The sequence below is a fragment of the Ruditapes philippinarum genome, unplaced genomic scaffold, assembly GCF_026571515.1.
Source record: "Ruditapes philippinarum isolate M1 unplaced genomic scaffold, ASM2657151v2 ctg1817_1_1_1_1, whole genome shotgun sequence".
Lineage (NCBI taxonomy): Eukaryota > Metazoa > Mollusca > Bivalvia > Venerida > Veneridae > Ruditapes > Ruditapes philippinarum.
The window spans coordinates 27,406-54,965 of NW_026859149.1; the positions used below are offsets into that span (position 1 = coordinate 27,406).

Sequence of the window (27,560 nt, forward strand, 5' to 3'; positions counted from 1 at the left end):
ATCCAATTACTGGTAATAAACCAGGTTAGTGACCAGATATCTATATCAGGAAGAGACATCAGACAGTTCAAATTGGCCACGTGTTTCTCTAGAATTAATCTGTAGGTATTATAAACCAATACAAAGTACTGTAATTATTGTTGATGACATCCATATTATGGTTTGGTTATCGTAAACTACTTTAACAACATTTCACGCAACGTCTAAGATACTTGGGAACAAGAAAATAGAAGATCAATAGAAGATTGCCCAGGATTTATGTCTTTGTCTTTGCAATACTATCACGTTTCTGTAAAATGTTTTAATAAAAAAGCGGGAAAATGATGCAGTTAGCAAGAAAAATGGATTAAATGTAATGTGTACATTCTTTTAAAATAAATGGAAAATGTGAGAAAAAAATATAATTTGAGCTTATAAATTGATTCAAATTCTTTATTTGATGGAAGTTATCCACTAAATGAACAAGATTATTTAAAATCTATTTTTATTCTGCTTTTCAAAAACAGATCTTTTTTTAGAGGGGGGGGTGCTCTTCTGTGTATCAGTGTATCGATTTGTTCCTTTGACCAAGACATTGTAAACATTTACTGAAATACACAGGACATGTACACTGAATCAACAACAAAAAGGTCAGAAAATAATAAAAAATAACAACACTATCACACCTTTGGGGCACATGTTTTGTGTCAAACCGGTGTTATCAGTGTCTTGACAGCAAAAAACTTGTAGAAAAATAGAATATGTTCTATGTTTCTTGCAAGGAATTATCTTCTTGGATGTCACATAATTTCTCTTTAAAAATCATTCAAGTTGTGTGTCTACACTATGCAAGACAAGAGAATATGATACTTGCATTCAAGACTTGGATAGGTGTAGACGGGGCCTAATACCACAGTGGTACATACTTTTTTCGCGCACTGTTCCTTTAACTTTGTTTTCAATCTTAAGCGGAGTTTCATTTATATCACATGTGACCGCGGGTGAACGATCAACTTCATCAATATAGCATTCTTTGTATGACTTGTCTATAGAATACCAAGGGAAGCTTACAAAGGGTTGTATTGAAGACGCCGTTAAACCCCAACCACACTTAATATATTAAATGAACTTGCCCATCTTTCACTCTGGACAAATCTATTCTTCATTTTAGTGTACATTTCAAAGTATATGCAGACCGACCATGATTAAACGAAGTGTAGGTTGATATTAGTCTGCACTGCACTGCAGTTAAGCTGGAATGTCGCCAAATGACCTATACTGTGTCGGTGTGACGTAAAACCAAATCAAACAAACAAATATTATACCAAAGGTCAAGTCATGCATCTAAACTGAAAACTTATAAGGCTATGATGTTAATCATGTAACAATATTTTTATACATATATAAACTATTTAAAAAGCTGAAATGATTCAAGGTAGATTATGCTAGCACACTTATTGCCAGAATTCAGAGCAGAGTTGTTTGCAGAGCTGTTGTTTCCCTGTTATTATATGTCCCAATAAAAAAAGACGAGAGTTTAGTTTCATTCATAATTTATTAATTCATAAAAAGGGAGCTTCAACAAATTTTATAATCACACAATTTTAGCTAATATATGTTTTCAAAGGCTGTGTATTAAAATACTTTTACATTGTCCAATTATTGAAAACATGTCCTGTATTATAATATTGCAGGTACAAAAAGTCTTATGACTGCTTTTGGACTGGTGGAAGAAATTACTGTAAGGTTTTATTTAATACTGTATTAATAATATTCTTGCCACTAAATGTTTCAACAAAAATTACCTATAACATGTGCAGCATAACTGGTGAACACAAAATATCCTATACTTTAATGAAAGTAATACTTTTCTTAAATTTGCAAACAAGAGAAAAAGTGTACAGTAGGCTAACTAAATTATTTGAAGGTTTGTGCATTCAAATATAGTTTGTTTGTTGTTTATATAACTTTTAATTTCCTTAATTAATAATAACCATACATGTAAATGTCTTTCAATCAAAATGTTAATATTTGAATGAAAACTTCAAAAATTATCTTTAATAAAACAACAGAAAATTGCAAAAATATCTTTTTATATACATTGTACATGCAGCAAGATATGTAAAATTTAAAGAAATAATAAATATCAACTAAACAATATATAATGCAGTATCACAGATAAGTTTATGACATTTTCAAATAACAAAGAAAAGAAACACATTTTTACAAAACATATATTTTCTTGTATATTTCAAGGATTTAACACAGCATCATTTCTCATTAAACTTATTTCTAGGACCCTTAAACCACTATATTTTTATGCAATGACTTTGAGACAGTCTAATGTTAGCTTAGAGTACTTCAGTACAAAAAAGCTAGCATTAAACAACCAACAAAATAAAGTTTGGTCAGTCTGCACAAACTTGCAGACTGACCTTGGCTCTACAATGGTGGCATATGCAATGGGTAAAAATTCCAAGTTACTACAGTGTTGAATTCAATCCTCCAAAATGTCATACATTCACTCAAATACACGCCTCCTTATCTCAACATAATATTTACAATTTTATTTTCCTTTTTTTTGTTTACATCTTTAAGAACTACCCACGTGTATATACTGAAACATAAAGTTCACAATACATACAATGATAAAATGGAACAAAAGACTAAAGCCTAGTCTATGTATACCAACATAATGACCTTTAAATTAGTTTTTTACACACAAAGTGAGTTGTTCAATAACAATTGTGCCATATTGTTTCTTTAAAATATTCTGAATCCAAAATTGTAATTAATAATCTCTAAATATCACAATGCATATCATAATAATTTTGAAAAAAAAATACAATATTAAAAGATGTTTTACTATTTTTATTTCAGGAAAAAAATGGTTGTAATTTATACAAATAGGGATTAAATTGTCATTTATAAAATATATAGCTTATCACTGCTTTGGAGAATCAGGGGTGCCTGTTGTACTAGGTTTGGGGCAGTTTTCTGGGCTCGTGTGTGCATGGCTATCACTTCCTTACTGTCTTTATGAATTTCCTTGTGAGCAGTTCATATTGAATCATACATAAGTAATATGTTTATAAATATTCATGTGTAAGTCTCTTATTATAATACAAATAAATCTGCTAGAATGTAATATAAAATGTAAAAAAGGTTTAGGGGCCAAACACTACTTTTAATGGAATGGCACAAAAGTGTCACATTGCATGTTCTGTAAACAACACCATATGACACATTTGTAGATATTTCTAAATTTCAAATGGTGTACACTATTTTAGCAAGTGCAAGGAGGCATGGACAATAGCTTGCACTTTAGTTCAACTAATATATTCAATCAAATAAGACCAGCAACATTTTCTGTTTCGCAATTTAGGGCATTCTGTTCCACATTTTTTTCTTTGCTAGAAGATTAAATATGCATAAGTCATATAACTCTTGTAAAATTCAAGACAGCAGTATGCCTAAATGTAAAATATGCAGAAGTCATATAACTCTCGGATGAAAAACTAGGTCACCGGAGCTAAAAATAGAAAAAATCTTGTTAACACTCTAGTGGCTACTGTTTTGATCCAAGTATCCTGGAAATAAGTCTGAAAGTTTGTTTTGTTGATTTCTAGGTCAAGTTCGAATATGGGTTACCTGGGTAAAAAACCAGGTTGTTTTATAATTGATTCTAAGTCAGAGAAAATCTATCTATTTAGGATTTCTGAAATAATTCTGAATGTATGAGGGAAATAAAAAGATAAATTCTATTTTCTGGTTCCCGAGTATCTTAGACGTGGCGTGATATCTTGTTAAAGCAGTTTACGATAACCAAGCCAAAATATAGATGTCATCAACATTAATTACAGTACTTTTTATTGGTTTATACTACTTACAGATTAATTTTAGAGAACCGCGTGGTCAATTTGTACTGTCTGGTGGCTCTTCCTTATATAGATATCTAGTCTCTAACCTAGTTTAATACCAGTGTAACCACTAAACGGACACAATCAAACTGTGTAAGAATTTTTCTTCTATTTATTTTGTTTGACACTGATCCCCTCATCCAGATTTTTAATGAAACAATAACGAATATTACACAAAGCAATACATATACATTTATGTCACAAGCTAATTTTTTAAGCAATATTACTCTTATTTTGGAAGATAAACTGATGTTTGTGATTTGAATTTTATATTTTGAAAACAAAAGAAGAAAAAAAAGAAGAACGTCATATAATAACATAGTTGCAAAGGACATTGTTCTTCATATGCTAAGAGACTTAATTATCCAGAGATGATGTGTTCTGATGACTGACATGCTTTTTAGTTTTGCTATAATATAAATTATTTATTCTAACAGAAGTATATTTGTGACATTGTCCGAATCAAATTTATGTGCTTTTAACATTGTTAAAGACCATATCTAAATAATAGGAAAAGGGTGGCTTTGATGAACGGACGGACTGTGTTAATAACGTTCAGTCTTTTATGAAAGCAGATGAAAATGCGGATATATTAACAACAAAGATGTACACTTAATTCATGTCGTCTTTCGTTAATATAATGCTTGTACCTATTGCTACTTTCTTTAATTATTTGATGTCAACAACATTATTTAGCTACTTTATGTTCTATTTCCATGCCTAGTTCAGTTTCTATCCTGTGCTATTTATCTTAATCTGATAACATTTCTTTATGACAAAAGTTCAGATCGGATAAAGTTATTTCCTGCATGTAAATTTGATTGCCACCGTATTTGTTCGCCTTCTTTGTGATTCAGATTTCCCTAGAAAAGCTATTTTAGCCATGCAATCAAACCGTCCTATTCAGATAGGCATTAGACGGAAAATTAAAATATGGCTGCCACTGGAAGTAAAATAAATTGTTGACTTTTGTATAAAGAAAAATGTTTGAAATTAATTTGAAACAAATTAACTGGAAATAATAGAATCTTTTTTTATTTGGGCAAGATTGTTTTGCCAATTTACCTGCCGACTATATAGGCAACGCCATGTTTGTTCTCGAAATCATAAATATCACCTTCTTAGTATTAATGTTCCAAAGGTTAAAATTAGAAACACCATCGCTGTCAAAATTGTGAAAGCTCTGCGATGATTGTCTGTTTGAAAGAGCACGAGAAGGTGACCGTCTAATGGTGCCCGTCAGATCCCTATGCGAAGCGTCAATAAGGAACTGATTTTAATAATATTACCTTGCATCTATAAAAAAAGTTTCGGGTCTAGCTACAACAGTAAATTACGATTTACGAACTAGTACTGTAGTCTTTGAAAAACAAAACAATAGACTTTTAATATAGTTAAATAGAGGCGGGGAAGACCTTAAAGATCGTTAAGCATGACATTTTTGATGTGCTTGTGGTATTTTAGTTCTTTCTATTCGGCTATTATCTTGTTGGGTGGTTCCTGCATTCCTCACTTATATACTGTTGCATCACCCTAAGGATATGTGGGCTGCTTTCGAAATTTGTCTTTTGACGTCATATCTCTGTTGTGCAGGTTTAATAACCTCTGATTCCCTTTCAAAATTCCATTTTATTTAGTTCCGCTCATTGTTTACTCGTTCCGGGCACACACATGTTTTTTTATTTTAGGACCATATATGTCACTTTTCATAGAATGGCTAACGTATGGCATTGATGATTCCATGATAACTGCCATATGAACACATCTGCGGATGTTTCAAGATTTTAAATTTTATCAGTTTATGTTAACTGTTGAATACTGTTTAAGCCGGTGCTAAGGGGCGTGGGCTGGTAATTGCACCATCAGTACGTCAATGAACATACTCATCAAACACCTGGGAGTCTGCAACACTTTCCATTTTTGCGTGTTGGCTTTCTTTAGGGACACTCATTTCACATTATTTATAAGAATCTGGTGAAAAACACCCAGGAAACCCAGCCCCATAGAACTAAGAACATAGCCGCCGCTATACTCGTTTCTTCATGATTTCTTCGGCGTTGCATTTAAATTCCTTGAAAAGTAATTGTACATTCTATAAGCATTGTTAAGCGTGTGTAGTTCGAACAAGATATGTTATTAATACAAAGCATGATAAAATGCATTTGAACTGTCCGTAAATGTTGGCCAAATGTTGTTTTTATTTGTTTGCAGTCTGTAGCAATTAGAGTCAAGCGAATATTGATTCTTTATAAGTGCACAACAAGATATTTTAACATATTTGCCCAGCACATCATGTGAAAGGAAGACATATATTGCACCCATACATTTTATTAAATTACTATGTCTAGCTACATGATCCTTTGTTATTTAAAACCACATTATATGTTTGACAAGTCGAAAAAAATGTCAAAAACTATTTAAAAAAACTAAGCAAAGCAAAGAAACGATTCCATTACAAATATTTAAGCTAGGCACATTATCCATCTCAAATGTAAATAATACAATTTGAGCATATTCGTGAACAATTACTATCTTCCATGTTATTGTTTATGTTGTTTAAGATCAGTGCAGTGAATCTTCAACCTTATCGTTCCAGTTGTTACGAGTATATGTAAACAATACAATATAAGATAAACCAATTATGAATATATTCGACAGCAAACTTTTTAGGAAACTCTGGAAAATTAAAACAATGTTACAATACGACAGTGTGTAGATTTTTCATCCCTCTTTTACAAGTACAAGAAAGTAATCTTTCCAACCTTTTACAAGTAGCATTATTTAAACTTCGAATAGCAAAATTATAATATTTGCTGCGTTTTATATTTTGAACGAATGTCAAATTAAAATTTCGCTCTTAAAGTATGCTTACATTTTTTTTGGTCCAATCACTGAATATGACGTTTTTGATTAATATTACCTTGCAATAACATTTAGTGGTTCCTAGTCTGTTAATTTCTTGATAGTTACTTTTTGTAAATCATAATTAACGTTTTAAATTAACATCTATTGCTTCAATCCAGTTTGCATGAGTTCCATTACATTAGGAAGATATAATATGTGATCTTTTTCCATATCATTTCATGCCCCTAAAGTGTTTAATTCTCAGTAGACAGATACGCAGACATATACGAGCATTGGAAACTCACAATATTTCTTGATTGATATTCTAGCGATGTGGCTAAAAAAAAGTTTTATTATAATTATGTGTGTATCGTATCAAATATTGTCGATTATGTTGTCTAAATTGCAAAACAATAGGGATCTCCCCGCAAACTGTTTTGCAATGTTTGGAAAAAAAGGCTTAAAAGAAAGTCATTATATTTAAATTTTCAAATTATTTTATTAGTTTCAATTACATTTAGTTTCTTCTAATAACTTTATCAACCATTTAGCTACATATATGTCAGTATTCATAGTACTTTTATTGTTTGAATGTTTAAAGTTGAAGCTATTTTTCTATTTCTTTGAATATTTTACATTTTGTTAGTAAAATTCGTTATTATAGATTAAATTATTTACTAAAACATCCATTCATCTGGCCATATAATTGCGACACGAATTTAGTGCTACCTCGTTCATTACCTTAGTCATTTCTCACTCCCTATGAGTCAAGACCAATGCATTTTAACTTGTTAATTCTCGACCTTCCGATTTGCGTGGTCGCGGGGCGAAAACACGAAATGGCACAAATCAGCCAACATAATTAAGTCATTTATTTGACTGTTCAGTAACAAGTAATCATGTAATCGAATCTCTGTTTTAGCCAAAGCCATACATCATAATTATTCTCCTGTTTAAGTGATCATTTGTGCTTTACAATTTTGAAATGTCATTATATTTCAAAAGTAAAGAACTTAACAAGAACAATACTTTCGAACACACAACAGTAGATATGCACAAATGGATTACATTGTATTAGTTATTACAGATTCTCATCCACCCAACAAAAAAACTAACGACCTTTTAAAACAGAAAAAAAATATTTGATCATTCACTTTCTACAAATATCTTCCTACATGATAATGAAATGGAACCGACAATTTAAAGAAGATAGTAAGTTTTGCCTAACCGTATCATACATTAAAAAGTTATATAAAAAAGATCATGTACGATACTTTATTTTGTCACAACTATAATTGTAATGACATAAAACACTGTCTGCATATTACATTACAAATTAGTAGACAAAGGGAACATTAATTTGTTTATTTAAGATTAGTTACAAGATTTTCTAAATATTACGGCAGATAGATTACATCTTTAATAGGGATAATAATTGAAGGAAATGATGAAACTCTTTTTATTACATTAATAAACACGTTATTCTATTCGCATGAGTGTAGGATACTCTAATTATCTTAGCGTTTAAGGTATACGATTTATAACTTAAAGTCTTACATTTTGTGTCTTAAACATCTTTATATAAGTTTAAGAGCTAGTGTTGATTAAATTAATACATGCTGAAAATGTGCCTGGTCTGAAAATAATAAAAGCTGACATGCAAACGTTCTGCAAAGTAACAATAGATTAATATTACCAACAAAAAAAAATGAATTTACTTTCAAAACCTTCAGGCTAAACATTGGTTCTGCAACACACTAATGGATCTCACTTAAGATAATTAAAGGTACTATATTTGTTTCAAGTATTGTCTTGCTTTTTTCAAATATTCAAAGTTATATGTGTAAAACTGAACTCGTTACAGCATGTGTGCCTGCTATATGGTGTTACTACGTTAAATCATCAATGTAGCATAATCAAAATATTGTTTAATACCATGAAATTATAGAATATGTATGGCAAGTTTTAGTGTAATAATATTACATTTAAAAGCCTACATTCAGTAGACATGCAATTAAACATTAAAACATTTTTATGTACTTAAAGGGACTCCACTGAGGTTTAAAAGCCTAAAAACATAACATTTGAATTTCTTACATAAATGAGCTGGGGCACTTTAAACAGAAAATATATGCAAAGATAGTTAAGAAATATACTTTGAAATAAATTGAAAATCGTATTTGTATGCTTTTCTTAGCCCGATTTTAGTGAAAAGCGTTTAAACGCTTTTCATTTGGGGTCATTTTTTTACAATTTGAATAATTATTCTGGAAAAACGAAGTGCGCAAATGATCTGAAATTTTGCACAAAGATTAGTCGTCTAAACCTACATCAAATGGTAAATTTATCTGGAAAAAATATTTTCAGACCCATCATGTCAAAAAACCTCAGTGGAGTTCCTTTAAGAATAAAATATATATATATATATATATACTCGATTAGTTAACCTTTTTGTTACTTTGAATCTATTATACTCATACATCATTCCCTCGAGTATTGTTTTCTATTCTTTACAGCGAAAAATTTCAATAAATCGTTTTAGATGGCCACATGCAGATGAGTAAACAACTGTCAAAAAAATCTAAGTGTGTAGCCAAACTGAAATCATTCTATATTTACATGCATTTAAATTTTGCCACACATTTATGTCGTATGGTCCTTTTCTAATGTAGGGATGGTCTGTTTATGCCTGTTAGGACATAAAACATACGCCTTGATAAATAAATAAATAAATAAGATGACAATTTCTGGCGCAAACCAATAGAAATATTTATATCAAAGTGCATAATTACAGATCCGAAATACATAAACGATCAATGGAAATATGCATGATAATGAAACATAAGAATAACAACAATTACCTGTATGGACATAAAACATACGCCTTGATAAATAAATAAATAAATAAGATGACAATTTCTGGCGCAAACCAATAGAAATATTTATATCAAAGTGCGCATGCGTGAGATGGTTTTTCCGGGAAGTTTGTAAAAACTGAGGCCCGGCATGCAAATTATGTCAAATGAAATATGAGAAATTAGTTGTTATAATGAGATGATGAAATGGAATGATATAGGAATGATCTGGGATAATGGATTGTATATCGGACTGTAAACAGACAAATACAAGAGATATATATACAAATACAAGGACAAAATGATACATAAAAACGATATTCAAAAACACGAATATCGACCACATGACATACTTCCCCACTTTGGGGAATGTCGCCCCGACATTCATAAAATATTAAAGAGGAAGAGCTTGAATTAGACATTGCAAGTAGTAAGCTTAGACCATAAAGTAACTAAACTACTAGGTACTACATAACTAAATCTAAATACTGAAGGCAATTACAACCTGTGAGCAAATATATAATACCCGGGCAAAATACCTTAAACTCAAGCATGTTCCACAAAAATACCGTATTCCGCGAATCGCGAAAAATATATGTCACGCGGAAACAAAATTTTAATTTATCATTAGAACTGTGAATTCATTGAAGAAGTGCACTCTCAACAATAAATCCTTTATTTTTAACGCCAAAATGTCACAGGGTGAGAAAAATGTGCAGCCTGACCGGGACTCGAACCCGGGACCTTCGGAATACCGTTCCGCGGCTCTATCGACTGAGCTATCCGGCCGCTTACACATCTTCTCCCTAAATGGTGAACAGTTCTGAACCGTGACATACTCCCCTGCTATATTGAAATTCGTCCTCGAATTTCACAGAGTTACAAAGCAATGTGAATTAAACTCTGAGATATATACAGTCATGATTCCCGTTGGGCGCCAAATGTCACAGGGTGAGAAAAATTATGTAGCCTGACCGGGACTCGAACCCCGGGGAACTCGGAATACCATTCCGCGGCTCTACCGACTGAGCTATCCGGCCGCTTACACATCTTCTCCCCTAAATAGTGAACAGTTCTGAACCGTGACATACTCCCCTGCTATATTGAAATTCGTCCTCGAATTTCACAGAGTTACAGAGCAATGTAAATTAAACTCTGAGCTATATCAGTCACGGTCCCCCGTTGGGCGCCAAATGTCACAGGGTGAGAAAAATGTGCAGCCTGACCGGGACTCGAACCCGGGACCTTCGGAATACCGTTCCGCGGCTCTACCGACTGAGCTATCCGGCCGCTTACACATCTTCTCCCCTAAATAGTGAACAGTTCTGAACCGTGACATACTCCCCTGCTATATTGAAATTCGTCCTCGAATTTCACAGAGTTACAGAGCAATGTAAATTAAACTCTGAGCTATATCAGTCACGGTCCCCCGTTGGGCGCCAAATGTCACAGGGTGAGAAAATGTGCAGCCTGACCGGGACTCGAACCCGGGACCCACGGAATACCGTTCCGCGGCTCTACCGACTGAGCTATCCGGCCGCTTACACATCTTCTCCCTAAATAGTGAACAGTTCTGAACCGTGACATTTATAATTCTTGTATCAATTCTCTCTGGAATATTAATAGTTAATGTATATAACACGGACTTCTCTATTTTTTTATTATTCTATTTATTCATTCATTCATTGTTTACTGTTTGTCAGGATTATTTTGATATTTTTCATTCAGCAATTAACTCAAAGTGTAAGATAAATCAATTTATATCTAATTCATTTGAAGGAGGTCTATATTTATTTAGGATTTCAATAAAAAATACCTTTTCTCAATGGTTTGAGAGCAAACAATGACAAAGAAAAATAGTTTAATGAAATTTCAAATCAATCCTCATTTCTTATTCAGATATTAAAGTGAAACCTTCCTAACTACTAACCCAGAGCAAATGGCAAAGCATATGATTTGTATACACAAACCGAGCAATAGTAACATTAACACTAAAGATAAATCAAATCTAAAACAAGATACAGAACACATATTATTATTAAGTGAAGATGGTTACACAGTAAGAAATTGTATGAAATACAAGGGGGTTTCAAGGGGGCAGATAAATTTGACACAAGACGTAATAAAATGTTAAAGTTTTCAGGAATAATGCGGCTTTATTTATTGTTTTTTTTTATTATTTTTTAAGTTTCTCCTGAATCTTAAATATAAAACAAACTGAGTGACAATCAAATACTTTTAGTTTCTAGAATTGCTTACAAGTTTTGTCTAATAGATAAAGGAATGTGTGTATTTTTAACTCACTGTTTACTAAAGTGCTGAAAGTAATCAGATCAATGACTTATACACATGAATAAAACAGGTTGACCAATTATTTCAAAAACTTTTGTTAAACAAAACAGGTAAGACCATTTTCTTCAGGTATTGTGTTTATATAGTCAGTCCCACTGTAATAATACATATATCAGCATGTTTACAAAAGATCGCTGAAGCTGAGCAGTCACAAGGCATCTTACGCTTAAATTCAACACATTTAGCTTAACGTCACGTGTGGCCCATTTTCTTTGGTATATACATTTTTTATAATGAATGAAGAGCTCTATAAGAGGCGTATTACCCATTACTCGTCCTCTAAATCACTGATTAACATCTAACATTGGCAAAAGACATTATCTTATGTTTATTCTAAACGTTTATTATAGAAACATGGGGCTTGTTTCATTTGAAATTATCTCATAAATTGTGTAATTTAATATGGTTTGTGTCAGCCTTTCTATAATGATAATCCTGTGAGTTCCTATTTTTTCTTTGAAATTGAAATGATATTATGTAACACATTTAAATACCATCCAAGTTGACAATTCAGTGTCAAATACCTTATATTTTGTTTACACAGTACAGCAGATCTTTAATATTTTCCAGAGAATTTTAAGGTTGAACTAAACCACAGGTGTTCGGCGCGGTGTTTGGTCACTACCCCCTCCCCTATCCCCTACCCACTCTACAGCCCTCCTACCCCTCCAAAATCAAGTAAAGTGCAGTATTGAATTCAATTGAATATGTTTTAATAATTGATATGTACTTTTAATTCAATTTCCGCCATTTCCCACACAAAAAAAAAATGATACATACATGTATATATATATATATATATATATATATATATATATATATATATATATATATATATATATATAAACATGTATTTAGTAAAGGTATGCAACTCGCCGCTCATTTTTCAGCACTCATCTTAATATGAACTCCAACATTTTTTCACCATTTTTTCAAAATCCTGGGAATTGATTACTCTTAAAAGAAATTAGGCTGTCATTACAATCATTTCAAGTTATAAGAAGATATTTAACCAACACCTCTCATCTTTTATATTTGTACGTTGTAAGACTAATTTATGATAACATCTCTGTGGCGAGCACACAGTGGTAATTTATCAGCCCTGTGTAATTTAAAATCAATTCTACAAGGATATGATGGTGTCATGTCCGGGTCCGTATTTGGTGTATGTATTAATTCTCTCTTGTGTTGCCTAAAATTGGGCCCTCATCAAATCTAGAATACAATTGCACATATGCTTTGTATCAGCGATTGGGGCAAACCAAAGGCAACCTAACAAAGGGATCATTACGAATCATAACAGGTTTTTTACATAATGTGCGCGTTGTTTAAAAGGTGCTTTTTTATCTTTTAGATAACATGAATAGAAACTTTAAATATGGTTTATCCTGTATACTTCAACCTAGTGTGGATGTTGCATTGCTGTACTTACGAACTGGTACATTTTGGGCTGCCCATTTGACATTGAATCATTGTGTCTGTCTTTTAATTCCCCTCTAACAAACTAAGTATAAACTATGAACATTGTATAATACATTTTCGAGTTTCAGACAATTTACAATATCTGTATTTATATGATGAATAATAGAATTGTCCGTAATTATATATCAATAATTCAGATACAATACCAGTCAAGGGACGGATAAGTGTGCTCATTTTTTATATTCTGTCGTTTTGATATTTCTCTTTAACTCTTAAAATGGAAGATCTCTCAAGGGTAATCAGTGCAAGTACAAATGGTTGAAAAATACCGACTCCATTTTATTTATTATATACATTTATATAGAAAACACCTCCCACGCCCCAAGCACCGTCTTAATATTGACGTTTAATTCTCAACAATAAACGTATTGGTATCAAAAGTGGTAAAATTAATACATGCAACATTGGGATGAAGTACGCGAGAAATCAAACATATCAAAAGTAAATGTACTTAAAAGAGGGATCTGGGGAACTGCATGGTTTTCATATATTTTGTGTCAATTTTCTTTTGTTGTATTGTTAAAGTTTTACCATACGCTGTTTAAAAAAGTCACTGCCTTTCTTGATCTTGGGAATTTTTTTGATCTCTTAACGTGAATTGTTTAATTTGTATGAGGGTAATAATCATTCGACATGAATATCTCAAAGGTAATAAGGCAAGATATAAGCATGTTTTATGTATTTTAAACCATAGAATAATATTCATTGCAATATATTTGAACAAATTCACCCTAACTCGCCTTATAAAATGATTACTTTAAATGATAATTCAAAAATCAAATTACGTTATTATTTCTCTTAAATCCAAGTTCAATTCTAACCATGCACTAAATATATTCATTTTCAATGTTATATATAATATGTATAAATATATATATATGTATAAATCATATCAATTTCAGTAAGGATAAATTTCTTTTTTCATCTGTGGTCCATTTTAAATTACAGTAAAACAATTTGTATGCTATGTCATCGAAAGTATAAAAAATATTTCAAAATTTCAAAAAAAAAACAATAATTGTCTGTTCGTGTTGTTTATTATCCAAAAATATCTATTTTCAGTCATTCATAAACCTCATATTTTAAGATAACTAGATTAAAAGTGATTTATCTAACAGTTGGAGACTTCTAATAAATGAAAAATATCAAATTAAAAACAACCCTGAAGACTAATAATTGAAACAATATTTATATACTTATTAAAGACGTCACGTCTACAGCAATTTCAGACAAAAATTCATTTGACAAAACTGTCCTCTCAATAGAAAATCATAATTTCAACCAAAACAATAATAAAACCCGGCTTATTTATAGAAAATATAACACAGAAAATAAAAAGAAAAAGCAAATTAAAGGAAGTTGCAATAAACGAAAAGGGAACAAAAGACAGTTCCTAAGATGATGAGTTACTTATTCAAAAGGTTTGCATGAAAGGTCGTATGGACACAATCTTTATAAATGTGTAAGTTTTATTGACTGTGATTAGGAAAGACAAAGAAAGGTGCTACATCTCTCGAAATATTTTATACCAAGTTAACTAAAAATTCAAAATTTGACTTTTTAAAGATGTGCAAGCTATGATTCCTACGGAACGAAATGCTCCGCCGTTTGAAAATAATTTGACAAGCTTAAAATGGGCATAAATTTCATAAAAATTAATCAAAAAGAAATGAAGTTCTGATTAAAATGCATATACTTGTTTAAATACAATTTGGTAAATAACGTTATTTAATTGATTCCTTTAAAATGCATTATGCAATTAATAAGAATAGCTACACCATAAACTATATATTCTCTCTTGAAGGCTGCAAGTTTGATACATTCAAGTTGCAAAACCATTTAATTTGTTTTTATTTCAATTATTTTATTAATATTGCCTATTTCACACCTCAAAAAGATAACTGCTTGCTTGGAAATTACATCGCCGTAGATATATCCTTTGATTCATTATGAAATGCATTTTTATTTTTCTCATTAAAATTTTGGGTTTTTTGCTTCGTTTTAAAAAATTTGGAAAAATTTATACTTTTTTTAAGGGAAAAAGAAATAAAAGAAAGCTTTTTAATTTTAAAAAAGTTTACAAACAAAAAAAGGGCCCATTTACCCCGTTTTCCCATAAACAGTTTATTTTTAAAATTTAAACAAAAAAAAAAAGATAACATTTTTGTAACTTTTAATTTTCCTTCCCGTTTAAGTGGGTCTTTTGTGCTTTTCCAAATTTTTGGTTTAAAGGGCATTTCATTTCAAAAAAATTTAAAAGAACTTAACAAAAAACAATACTTTTGATCACCCAACACCAGGTAGAAAAAAATTTTTCACAAATGGGAACCCACCCTTTTTTTTAGTTTATTAAAGATTCCCTTTAACCCAAACCCCAATTTAAATTAGGGTTTTATAAGCCTTTTTTTGTATAAAAAAAAAACTAACGACCTTTTAAAACAGAAAAAAAAAATATTGGATCATTCACTTTTTACAAAATATCTTCCTACATGATAATGAAATGGAAACCGACAATTTAAAGAAGAGTGTAAGTTTTGGCTAACTGTATTATACATTAAAAGGTAAAAACAACAATAATAGGGGGATTTAATTTTTAAAAATTTGGGGAAAAATAAGGAAGGGCTAAATTTTTATTCCTAGCTTTTTTTTTATTCCAAAAAGGTAAAAAAAGTTATATTTTAAAACTGTAATGTTTTTTTCAATTGATGACCCATTGGAAAAATTAATGTGTGAAAAAAGGTCTTAAAAAACATTACTTTATATTCTTTGGGTCTTTTAAATAATATGCTGCGGAAAAATGGGAAAGGGGATTATTCCCGAATGTTACACTTCGAGGCTTCCCCTTAAAAGGAGGGGTTAAATTTTTTTTTAAAATTTTAAACTTAAAACCCAAGGGTTAAAAAATTTTTAAGATTGAAAAAGGCTTTTTTAAAAGTTTTAAAAACCCCTTTTAAAACAGTTTGAAAACTAAATTTGTAACCCTTGCCTAACTTTTTTGTTTTTAAATTTGAATATTTTTTTTGCCTGGGTTTTTTGGTATAAAAGGGGGTTGGGAAAAATTTATCCGGGGATGGGTTTTTTTATTTTCCCCTATAAATTGAAAAATTATTGGGAAAAAAACGCGGTTTTTTCCCTAAACCAACTCTTTAAATTTGAAGGCAAATTTTTAAATTTTTTTCTTAACCCAAAGGGCCAATAATTTTTTATAATACTTAAATTATTTTAAAAATGTTTTGTGAAAAATGCAAGAAGGGAAAAAGTGGATTAATTACTCTTAAAAGAAAAAGAATTGATCTGAAAAAGTCGGAAAAAATTAGGGCTGTGGTTTTTATTTGGAATTTAGGGGGCATTAATTTTGTTGGAATATTTAAATTTCCCCGAAAAAGGGATATCATTTTGACTTTGGTTAACACAAATCTGAAAAAAAAGTAAGGGAAGCATTTAAAAGGATAGTTTACCCCTTTAGTTTAAAATTGGGGTTTGATAAATTTGAGGGGGAGTTGGCAGATAAAAAAATACACAAAATGTATTTATAAATAAACCATTTTTCAAAAGAATTTAAACTCTTTTTCAGCCAAAAAGTTCCCTTTAAAATTTTTTCTTTAAAACTTAATTTGGGATATTCCCGCTGTGAAACGGGAGTTTAACTTTTTAAAAAGTTTTTTTTTTTTCTGTTTTTTCTAGACTTTTTCCCCGACGAAAATAAATTTGCGTGGGGGGAATAATTTTTAATAAAGTTTTAATTTTTACCCCCTAAAGGGAATTTTGCATTTATCCCAATTCCGCGACCCCTTTTCCCTAATTTTACCCGTTTGCCTAACTTTTAACTTTTGGGCCCCGGTTTAAAACCAACCAATTAATTGCTTTGGGAAATTTCGTAATTAAAATTTGAAGGTTTCCAAAATACTTAAATTCTTTTACACCCCCTTAAAATCGTAAAATGGAAGGGGGGTCACCGTCCATCTTTGGTTTCCCCCAAAAATTTTAAAAAAATATTTAGGGAAAGGGTTGCGTATTCTAAAATTTTACTGTTTTTGGTCCTTTTTAATTGTTCAAAATAAAGGGGAGCCAAATTTTTAAAGCCCGAACCCCCCACCGGAGAAAAAAGGCAAATTAAACCTTTGACAAATAGGGTAAAAAAAAAAAATTTAAATTTTTCAAAATATTTAACTTAAAATTTGTTTAACCGAAAATTGGGAAAAAATTTTAAAACCCAAATTTTTAAATTGCCCGGAAAATTTTTCAAAATTGGTTTTTTTTTCAGGAATTTGAAAAAAGTATTTTCCCGACCCTTTTTTTTTCAAAGTTTGGAAAATTCCAGTGTTTATGTTTTAAAAATAGTCAGTCCTAAAAATGGGAAATCCTTTTTAAAAAAATTTGCCCTTTTTTAAATATCAGATATACAAAAAAAATAAAACGTTTCGTATTGTACTTAAATTCAAAAACATTTAGCTTAACTGGAATTGTCACGTGTGCCCCATTTTTTACTTTTAGTATATACATTTTGATAATAAATGAGGGCCTGATATAAAGGAGCTCTATAAAAGGGCGTTTTACCCATTAATTCGTACTGTAAATCACTAAAATCATCTAACATTAGCTGAAGCCTATTTATCCAATGTTTATTCTAGACGTTAATATTATAGAAACATGGGGCTTGTTTTCATTTGAAATTATCTCATAAATTGTGTAATTTAATATTGGTTTGTGTCAGTCTTTCTATAATGGTAATCCCTGTGAGTTCCTATTTTTCTTGGAATTAAATTGAAAAATAAGGTTTATGTAACATATACAGATACCATCCTAGTTGTCAAATTCAGTTTCAAAGACCTTATGTTTTGTTTACATTGTACAGCAGATCTTTAATATTTTCTAAAGGACTCACAATAATCTCTTTGGGGTTGAGTAAAACTGGGGTTATGCGCAAATTTTACCAGTCAGTCACTTAGTTACTTACTTAGTTACCTACGTAGTTACCTACTTGGTTGCTTACTTACTTATTTAGTTATTTACTTACTTACTTAGTTAGGAACAGTTAGTTAAGAACAGTTAAGTTAATAATAATAATAATAATGATAATGCACTTTTTACTTAATGAAGGAGGCTTATATAGACAATATATCAAAGCATCAGAAATAACACATATAATGCAAACTCTTATTTTCAACAAAACCTTCAATAAACAATTAGTTAGTAACAGTTAGTACGGAACAGTAAGTTGACCGCAACAAAGCTTTGTATATCCATCGCACACTCGGAGTGTCTAGTCACAGAGAGATAAAAGGGCATAATCTGCAGAGTTTCCAGAACTTAAGGCGGACAAGCATAGTTTTCTGAAGTTGTGTCTGATACCTAGGAAAAGAACACTACAAAGACAAAGTTAAGTTATTTGGTAACCTCTACGGTTCGACGATGTGAAAGCCAGCACGTTAAGCTGGTATTACCAACATTCCTCATTTTTATATTTGTAAGTCTTTTTTCAGGTTACATCTCTGTGGGGAAATTCACAAAGGTAATTTATCAGCTCTGTGTACTTAAAATAAATTCTTTAAGGATTTAATGGTGTCATGTCCGGGTCCGTATTTGATGAATGTAATAATTCTCTCTTTTGCCTAAATTTCGGATGGGCCATTATCAATTTGAGAATGCATTGCACATATTCTTTGTATCAGCGTTCGGGTCATGAGCTGCCTAGTTGCCATGAATAATAAAATTGTTTTGAATTAGTGTGTCTGTCGTTTAGTTTCCCCTCTTACATATTAAGTATAAATGTACACTATGAACATTGTACACATTTTTATAGTTTCAGACAATTTTAAATATCTGTATAGATGATGAATAATAGAATTGGTCATAATTATATCACAATTATTCCCTTACCATACCAGTCAAGGGACTGATAACAGTGCTCATATTTTAGTATTTTGTCGTTTTATTTGTCTGAAAATCTTGAAAGACAAGATCTCTCGGGAAGTACAAAAACAAAGAAAAATACTTGAAAATACAGACTCGATTTTATTTATTCTATATATAGAAAACATATCCTGCGCCCCAAGCACCGCCTTGTTTGACATTTAATTCTCAACAAAATCGTTTTGGTATCAATAATAGTTAAATGAATACATGCAACATTGGAATGAAGTACATGTACGTGAGAAATCAAAAATGTCAAAAATTTATTTAAATGTACTTCGGAGGGGTCTCTTTGGTTTTAGGTAGTGTAATGCATGGTTTTCATTTATTTATGTGTCGATTTACTTTTGTTGTGTTGTTAAACATTTATAACGTTGTTTCAAACAGCAACAAGCCATAGTATTTATGGATCTTGAAACTTTTTGAGAATTCTAAATGTGAATTGAGAGATGATGTGTCACTTGTATGAAGGTAATAATCATTCGACGTGGATATCTCAAAGGCTATATACAATATGTTTTATGTATTTTAAACCATAGAATAGTATCCATTGCAATATATTTGAACAAAATCACACTGTCTCGCCTTTTAAAATGATTACTTTAAATGGTATTCAAAAATCATATTACGTTATTATTTCTCTTAAATCCAAGTACAATTCTAACCATGTACTAAATATATTCATTTTCGATGTCATATAAATCATATCAATTTCAGTTAAGATTAATTTCCTTTTTCATCTGTGGTCCATTTTAAAACAGTAAATATCAATTGAAACAGACAATATTTTATAATTATTAAAGACGTCATGTCTACAGTAACTTAAGACAAAAATTTCATTTCGAAAAATACGCTTTAGCAAAACTCTCCTTCCAGTAAACAATCATAATTTCAATTTACCAAATAGTAATAAAACCCGGCTTATTCACACTGAAAATAAAAAAAAATGCAAACAAGAACGTGTTTGTTAAACACAAATGCCCCCGGCTCCGAATCTTGTCAGTAGCATTAATAAGCAACATTTCAAAAAATGTTTACCCATTCACTCAGTTATGGACAGAAACATTGCCAAAATATTGTAAACACAAGTTATATAGCTTGACAGAGTCATGGCATTTTGTAATTGTGAAATATATAAGTTGCAAAGTCATTGCTTAGACTTGTGAAGTTTTAAGTATTCAACTTTATCAAATATATATAAATGTTAGAAATATTTACTTGGCACCCTTGACCTTAACCCACTGACACCTATAGAATATCATGCAAGTTATCTTCCTAGCAAATATGAAATACACCTGTCAATAGATAAAGGCTTTATGGGCAAAAATGTTAAAATCTATTTTGAGCATTGATGACCTTGACCAAACTGACCCCTAACTCCATCAAAAGGAAAAATATTTGGTCAAGGTCATCAATGCTCAAAATATATGTTCCTTGACCCAGATGATCGCTTACTATACCCAACGAAGGAGGACCTCCCTTGGCATGTTTGTAATAAACATGAAATACATCAACCCAAAAATAAAGGCTGTATGAGCAAAAATGTTTAAATTTATTTTCTAAACCAGTGACCTTGACCTTGACCCTAGAGACCATTTACTCCACAAAAAATTAGAGGACCATTAAAGGTATCCACACACCAAATATGCAAGATATCATTAAATAAATTAAGCAATTAAGAGAAATGTACGATAAATCCAACTTGCCAGAATAGGTTAACCAGACAAGGCCCTGTTTTCAAGTGAAAAAAGGGAAATAACTGGGAAATATGAATGACACAGTTATATAACTTGGCAAAATCATGTACTTTATCATTACCATTATTCATTTTCTAAGTGCTGAAAAGGGCAATAACTTGGTAAATAAGGAAGCCATAGTTATGTAACTTGACCAGATCAAGTACTTTGTATTGATTAGTAAGTGTGTAAACTAAGAAGCCATTGGTACAGGTAGAACTTAAGAAAAATTAAACTTGCCGTTCTAGGTTTACCTCGTACGGACGGACGGACGGTTCAATTACTATATGACCGGGGGCATAATAAAAGGAATTTGCAATATACGAAAAAGGAACAAAAGACAGTTCTTAAAATGATGACTTATTTATTCAAAAGATTTGCATGTAGAGTCGGATGGACAAATATTAATAAATGCGTGAGTTTTATTGGATCTGATTAGGAAAGACTATAAGAATCTTACACTGGCTGCCGGTACAGTAGTTCGATGGAAAATGATACGGCGGAGGCTCTGCCGAGTTTCCGCTAAATAGTTACCCCGAGAGCTAGATATTCCCGTCTGTACCGACAGCCAGTGTTTGTTTCTTTTTCTTGCAAATTAAATATCATTTATTTTCGGAACAGAATTTACGGAAACTGATATTTTCATTATGCACTTTTTTCTTATAGTAGCGTATGAACTTACAAACTTCCTTCATAACGGAAAAATGACGTCATCCTTAGAACGGAGTTCGTTCATAAAAGACGCGCAAAGGCGCCATTTAAAGCTCGCTATTTGTCTTATATGGGAAGGTAAACAGGCTTTTCTAGCACCGGTGTTAACGGGAGATGATCCAGTCTGTTATGCAAACAAAATGGTACATCTCTCGAACACCTCACACCAGTTTAGTAAAATTTAAAATTTGACTTTTAAAGAATTGTAATTTATAATTCCGACGCAGTGCAAATGCTCCATCATCTAAAAATAATTTGACAAGCTAAAAATGGGTAGAAATTTCATAAAATCAATCAAAAGAAAGATAGTTCTGATTGAAATGAATATACTTGTTTAAATACAAATTGGTATATAACGTTATTTTATTGATTTCTTTAAAATGCATTAAACAATACCTAAGAATAGCTACACCATAAACTATATATTTTATCTTGAAGACTGCAAGTTTGATACATATGAAGGCAGAACTTCAAGTTCAAAAACAATTTAATATTTTCAATTATTTTCTTAATGTTGCCTATTTCACATCTCAAAAGATAACTATTTGCTTAGAAATTACATCGACGTAGATATATATGCTTTGTTTCATTATAAAAATGCATGCGATTTTCTCATAAAAGACTAGGGTTGTGCGCCGGTTAAATTGGAAATTTAATACTTTGTCTAAGTACAGAAATGGAAGAGAGCTGATATATAGGGGTTCTACAATCGAAATATTGCCCATTACTCGTCCTGTAAATCACTGATTAAATTAAACAATACCAGATAACATTATGTAACCTTTATTCTAGACGTTTATTATAGAAACACAGAGCTTAATTGTGTCATTTGGAAGTATTTTATAAGTTTTGAAATTTAATTATACTTTGTGTTATTCAGTTTTTGATAATCCTGTGCGTTTTATTTTTCTTTGGATGAAATTGAAAAAATATATTGCAACATATGGATTCAAGTTGCCAGTTCATTGTTCCAAAATGTGACATCTTGTCTGGCCCGGCATTTTTTTTAATACTTTTTTTAGCAGACAGCCAATAATTCCGAAAGATTAAACTTGGGTACTACGCAACAATTTAATTAAAAATTTCACTTAACAGTTTTGGCATGTAATAAGAGATATAGCCACAAGGTCGTTGTATTGTTGTTTATACAATTTTCTCTGTACTTATGAAATACTTAAACTCAGAAATCCGAATGGAATCTGAATTTGATAGTTGTGGTTGTGTTAAACAACAGAGGCATGTTATAGCTTATCATTCTCAATAAACTAGTGTTTATCTTGGGCCGCGTCTACACCTAGTCAAGTTTCTTACAAGTCACATTTAGATAACCTAAATATATGGCCCATTCAAAATATAATCAGGCACAGTTTTTACTGAAATGTCTTATAAAGATTGCCCAGGATTTATACCTTTGTCTTTGCAATACTATCACGTGTCTGTAAAATGTGTGAATAAAAAAGCGGGGAAAATGATGCAATTAGCAAGAAAAATGAAGTAAATGCTATGTGTACATTCTTTTAAAATAAATGGAAAATATGAGAAAAAAATATAATTTGAGCTTATAAATTGATTCAGATTCTTTATTTGATGAAAGTTATTAAATGAACAAAATTATTTAAAATCTATTTTGATTCTGCTTTTGAAAAACAGATCACACCTTTGGGGCACATGTTTTTTGTTAAAATATGTCTGCACATGGAATTAAAATTGTTGACTTTTGTTAGAAAGAAAAATGTATGAATTAATTTGAAACAAATTAACTGGAAAAAATAGACTCAATTTTACTGGGCAAGATTGTTTTGCCAGTTTACCTGCCGGCTATATAGACAACGCCATCTTATTTCTCTAAATTGTAAAAATAACCTCACCAGTATTAATTTTCGATAGGTTAAAATTAGAAACACTATTGCTTTCAAAATTATAAAAGTTTTGCGATGACTGGCTATTTGAAAGATCACGAGAAGGTGACCTCCTAATGGTGCCCGTCAGATCCCTATGCGACGCGACAATAAGGAGCTGATTTTAATCATATTACCTTGCATCTATAAAAAAGGTTTCATGCCTCTCTACAACAGTAAATTACGATTTACGAACTAGTACTGTAGTCTTTGAAAAATAAAACAATAGACTTTTAATATGGTTAAATAGTGGCGGGGAAGACCTTAAAGATATTTCATCATGACATTTTTGATGTGCTTGTGGTATTTTAGTTCTTTCTATTTGCCTATTATCTTGTTGGGTGGTTCCTGTATTCCTCACTTGAATACTGTTAAATCACTCTAAGGATATGTGGACTGCCTTTGAAATTAGTCTTTTGACGCCATATCTGTGTTGTGCAGGTTTCATAACCTATTAACCTTTGATCGGCCTTTCAAAATTCTATTTTATTTAGTTCCGCTCATTGTTTACTCGTTGAGGGCACATACATTTTTTTTTATTTTGGGACCATATATGCCGCTTTTCATGGAATGGCTAACGTATGGCATTGAAGGTTCCATGATAACTGACATATGAACAAATCTGCGAATGTTTCAAAATTTCAAATGGTATCACTTCATGTTAACTGTTGAATACTGTTTAAGCCGGTGCTAAGGGGCGTGGGCGGTAACTTTCACCCATCAGTACCGTCCATGAACAGACTCAATCAAACCAAGTCTGCAACAATTTCAATTTTACCGTGTTAGGCTTTATTTAGGGATATTCATTTCTCTCTATTTTAAGAATCTGTGAAAACACACAGGAGACCCAGCACCATAGAACTAAGAACATAGCCCGCTATAACTCGTTTCTTCATGATTCTCCGGCGTTTATTTAAATTCCTGGAAAAGTTATTTGTACATTCTTTAACATTGTTAAGCGTTTGTACTTCGAACAAGATATGTTATTACTGAAGAGCATGATAGAATGCAATTTGAAACTGTCGTAAATGTCTGCAAAATGTTTTTTTTTATTGTTTTGGAGTCTGTAGCAAATAGAGTTGCTTTATAAAGTGCAAAACAAGATATTTTATACACATTTGCCAAGCAGATCATGTGAAAGGAAGACAGATATTGCAGCCCTTTATTTTATTAAATTACTACGCTAGCTGCATGATCCTTTGTTATTTAAAACCATATTATATGTTTGACACGTCATAGGATTGTAAAAAACAATACAAAATCTCCGTAGATTCAGATTCCATCGCTAAGCAAATGAAACGATTCAAGCTAGGCACACTCATTAGAGCATATGCGTGAACAATTATTATCTTCCATGTAATTGTTTATGTTGTGTTTTTTTACTTTTTCAGAAAGTACTTTTCAAGTTTAGATCAGTGAATTGAATCTTTAACCTAATCGTTACAGTTGTTGCATTGGAAACTCACAATACTTCTTGTTTGATATTCTAGCGAGTTGGCTAAACAAGTTTTATTATGCGTACCGTATCAAATATTGTCGATTATGTTGTCTTAATTGCAAAACAATAGGGTTCTTCCGGCAAACTTTTTTTGCAATGTTTGAAAAAAGGCTTAAAAGAATAGGTCATTATATCTAAATTTTCAAATTATTTTATTAGTTTTAATTATGTTTTTATAATAATTTCATCCATCATTTAGCTAATCATGTTCAGTTTTTTGTGCTTTTAGTGGTTGAAGCTATTTACCTGTTCCTTTGAAAATCTTACATTCTGTATTAAGGTTCGTTTAAAAAGATAATTAATTACAAAAAGATCCATTGAATGATGGCCATAAAATAGCGACACAAATATATTGTTACCTAGTCCCTTACCTTAGTCTTTTCTTAATTCCTAAGGGACAAGGCAAATACTTTTAACTTTTGATTGAAAGTGACCTTTACATTTGATAAATGTGACTTAAATGCAGCAATTGACAATGTTTTGTTTGATAAGCTGCTAACACAATAACTGAAATTTCAACATTGACCGAATTGAGAAACAATTATCAGATATGTTGATATTTTTAAAGGTAGGCTTGACACATCACAGTGTATGCAGGATTATAAAGCTTTTTAATAGAAAGTTAAAGCCAAAGCCGTACATTATAATTATTCTCCTGTTAAAGTGATCTTTTGTGCTTTAAAGGACTGTACATAGTAGCCTGTTCACCAAATTGGACGGCATGCACAAACCCCATACATGTAAACAACTCAACAAAAATAATAAACAAAATTCACTAACCTATTTCTACAGTTGTTATGCATGCCAACGGGAGATCGTGAGCATCTCATAATTAATCCATCAAATAGATTCAAAATGACACTGATTCACATTTATTCCAAAATGAATTACTGCCAGTTTCCACAGACAACATTTAATAACCCAGTACGAAGATGTCAACTTCTACCCTTACGTACGGTGTCCTTATCGTGCCATTTATAATGTCGTCCGTCGCGTCTAAGGGTAGACACACGACAATGCGAAGTGACATCGCGACAATGCGAAGCGACGCTCGACAACGCGAAGCGATATGCGACAATGCGAAGCGACGCTCGACAGTGTCAAACGATATGTCGCACTGTCGCCTAGAAATGTCGCGGTAAAAAAGGGCGACATTTAAGAAATGTCGCTTCGCGTTGTCGAGTGTCGCTTCGCATTGTCGAGCGTCGCTTCGCGTTGTCGCGATGTCACTTTCGCGTTGTCGCAATGTCCACTTCGCGTTGTCGCATTGTCACTTCGCATTGTCGAGTGTCGAGGTTGGTAGAAGTGCATACCACGACACTCGACAATGCGAAACGACAACGCGACAATGCGATACGACGCTCGACAATGCGAAGTGACACTCGACATCGCGAAGCGACATTTTTAAAATGTCGAGTAAATGTCGCGTTATTTTTATGATTTTTTACACCGCGACGCTCAACATTGCGAAGCGACACTCGACAATGCGAAGCGACACTCGACAACGCGAAGCGATACTCGACAACGCGAAGCGACACTCGACAATGCGAAGCGACATTTGGAATAATATCGTATCGCATTGTCGTGCGTCTACCGGTGCTTGGTCAGAATTTACTAACTCACCGACAAACGGTGCGATCATGGAAGGGGTCGCACTAAACTGCTGACGAATTAGCTGACGATATAGATATATAGGAAACTGCTGACCAGTTAAATAAAGAAGGATTATCGGAAAATGCTGACCAGTTACACAAAGAAGGGAAACATTGAAGGTGTGAAGTTATATAAACACGTCGTAGGGGGTAATAAAAAGATGGGAAATTACTTTTATTCTTTTAATTATATTTTTAATTTTTTGCATTTATATGACTATGTTTTATAAACTAAATTAATATATATACATTTAAAGTAACCATAATATCATACATTTTAACACGGATTTACATTACTACATGTAATATAAATCCGTGATTTTAAAAGGATATATTAAACAGCTTTTTTATACCTCTAAAGATATGCAAAAATTTGAATTAATGTTTTATAAAGAATTATGATGTTATGAGTTTTATCAAAATCTCTTGTTAGTGATATTTCAATAGAAAAATCTTGTAACGGAAAAAAAATGTATTTTCAAAAGCAATAATTGCAATTTGAATTAATATTAAATAAGTCAGCAGTGTTTCAACTTAATTAAAATGTCGACACAATTTTATACAATATATTGAATTTCGTACATTATAAAATGAATTAAAATTTCACGACAAAATATATTTTTTTCTATATTTCTAACTGGTCAGCAGTTTCCCTATATATCTAACTGGTCAGCAGATTCTACTACATGTGTATATGTTTAACTGGTCAGCATTTTCTCG

At 31.6% G+C, this 27,560-nt stretch overlaps 1 non-coding gene across 1 annotated transcript; it reads right to left on the bottom strand.

Moving 5' to 3' along the window:
- Positions 1–11,064: 11,064 nt before the first annotated feature.
- Positions 11,065–11,137, bottom strand: Trnat-ggu (transfer RNA threonine (anticodon GGU)). Its single transcript has one exon. It is a non-coding gene; the product is annotated as a tRNA-Thr (tRNA).
- Positions 11,138–27,560: the final 16,423 nt, after the last annotated feature.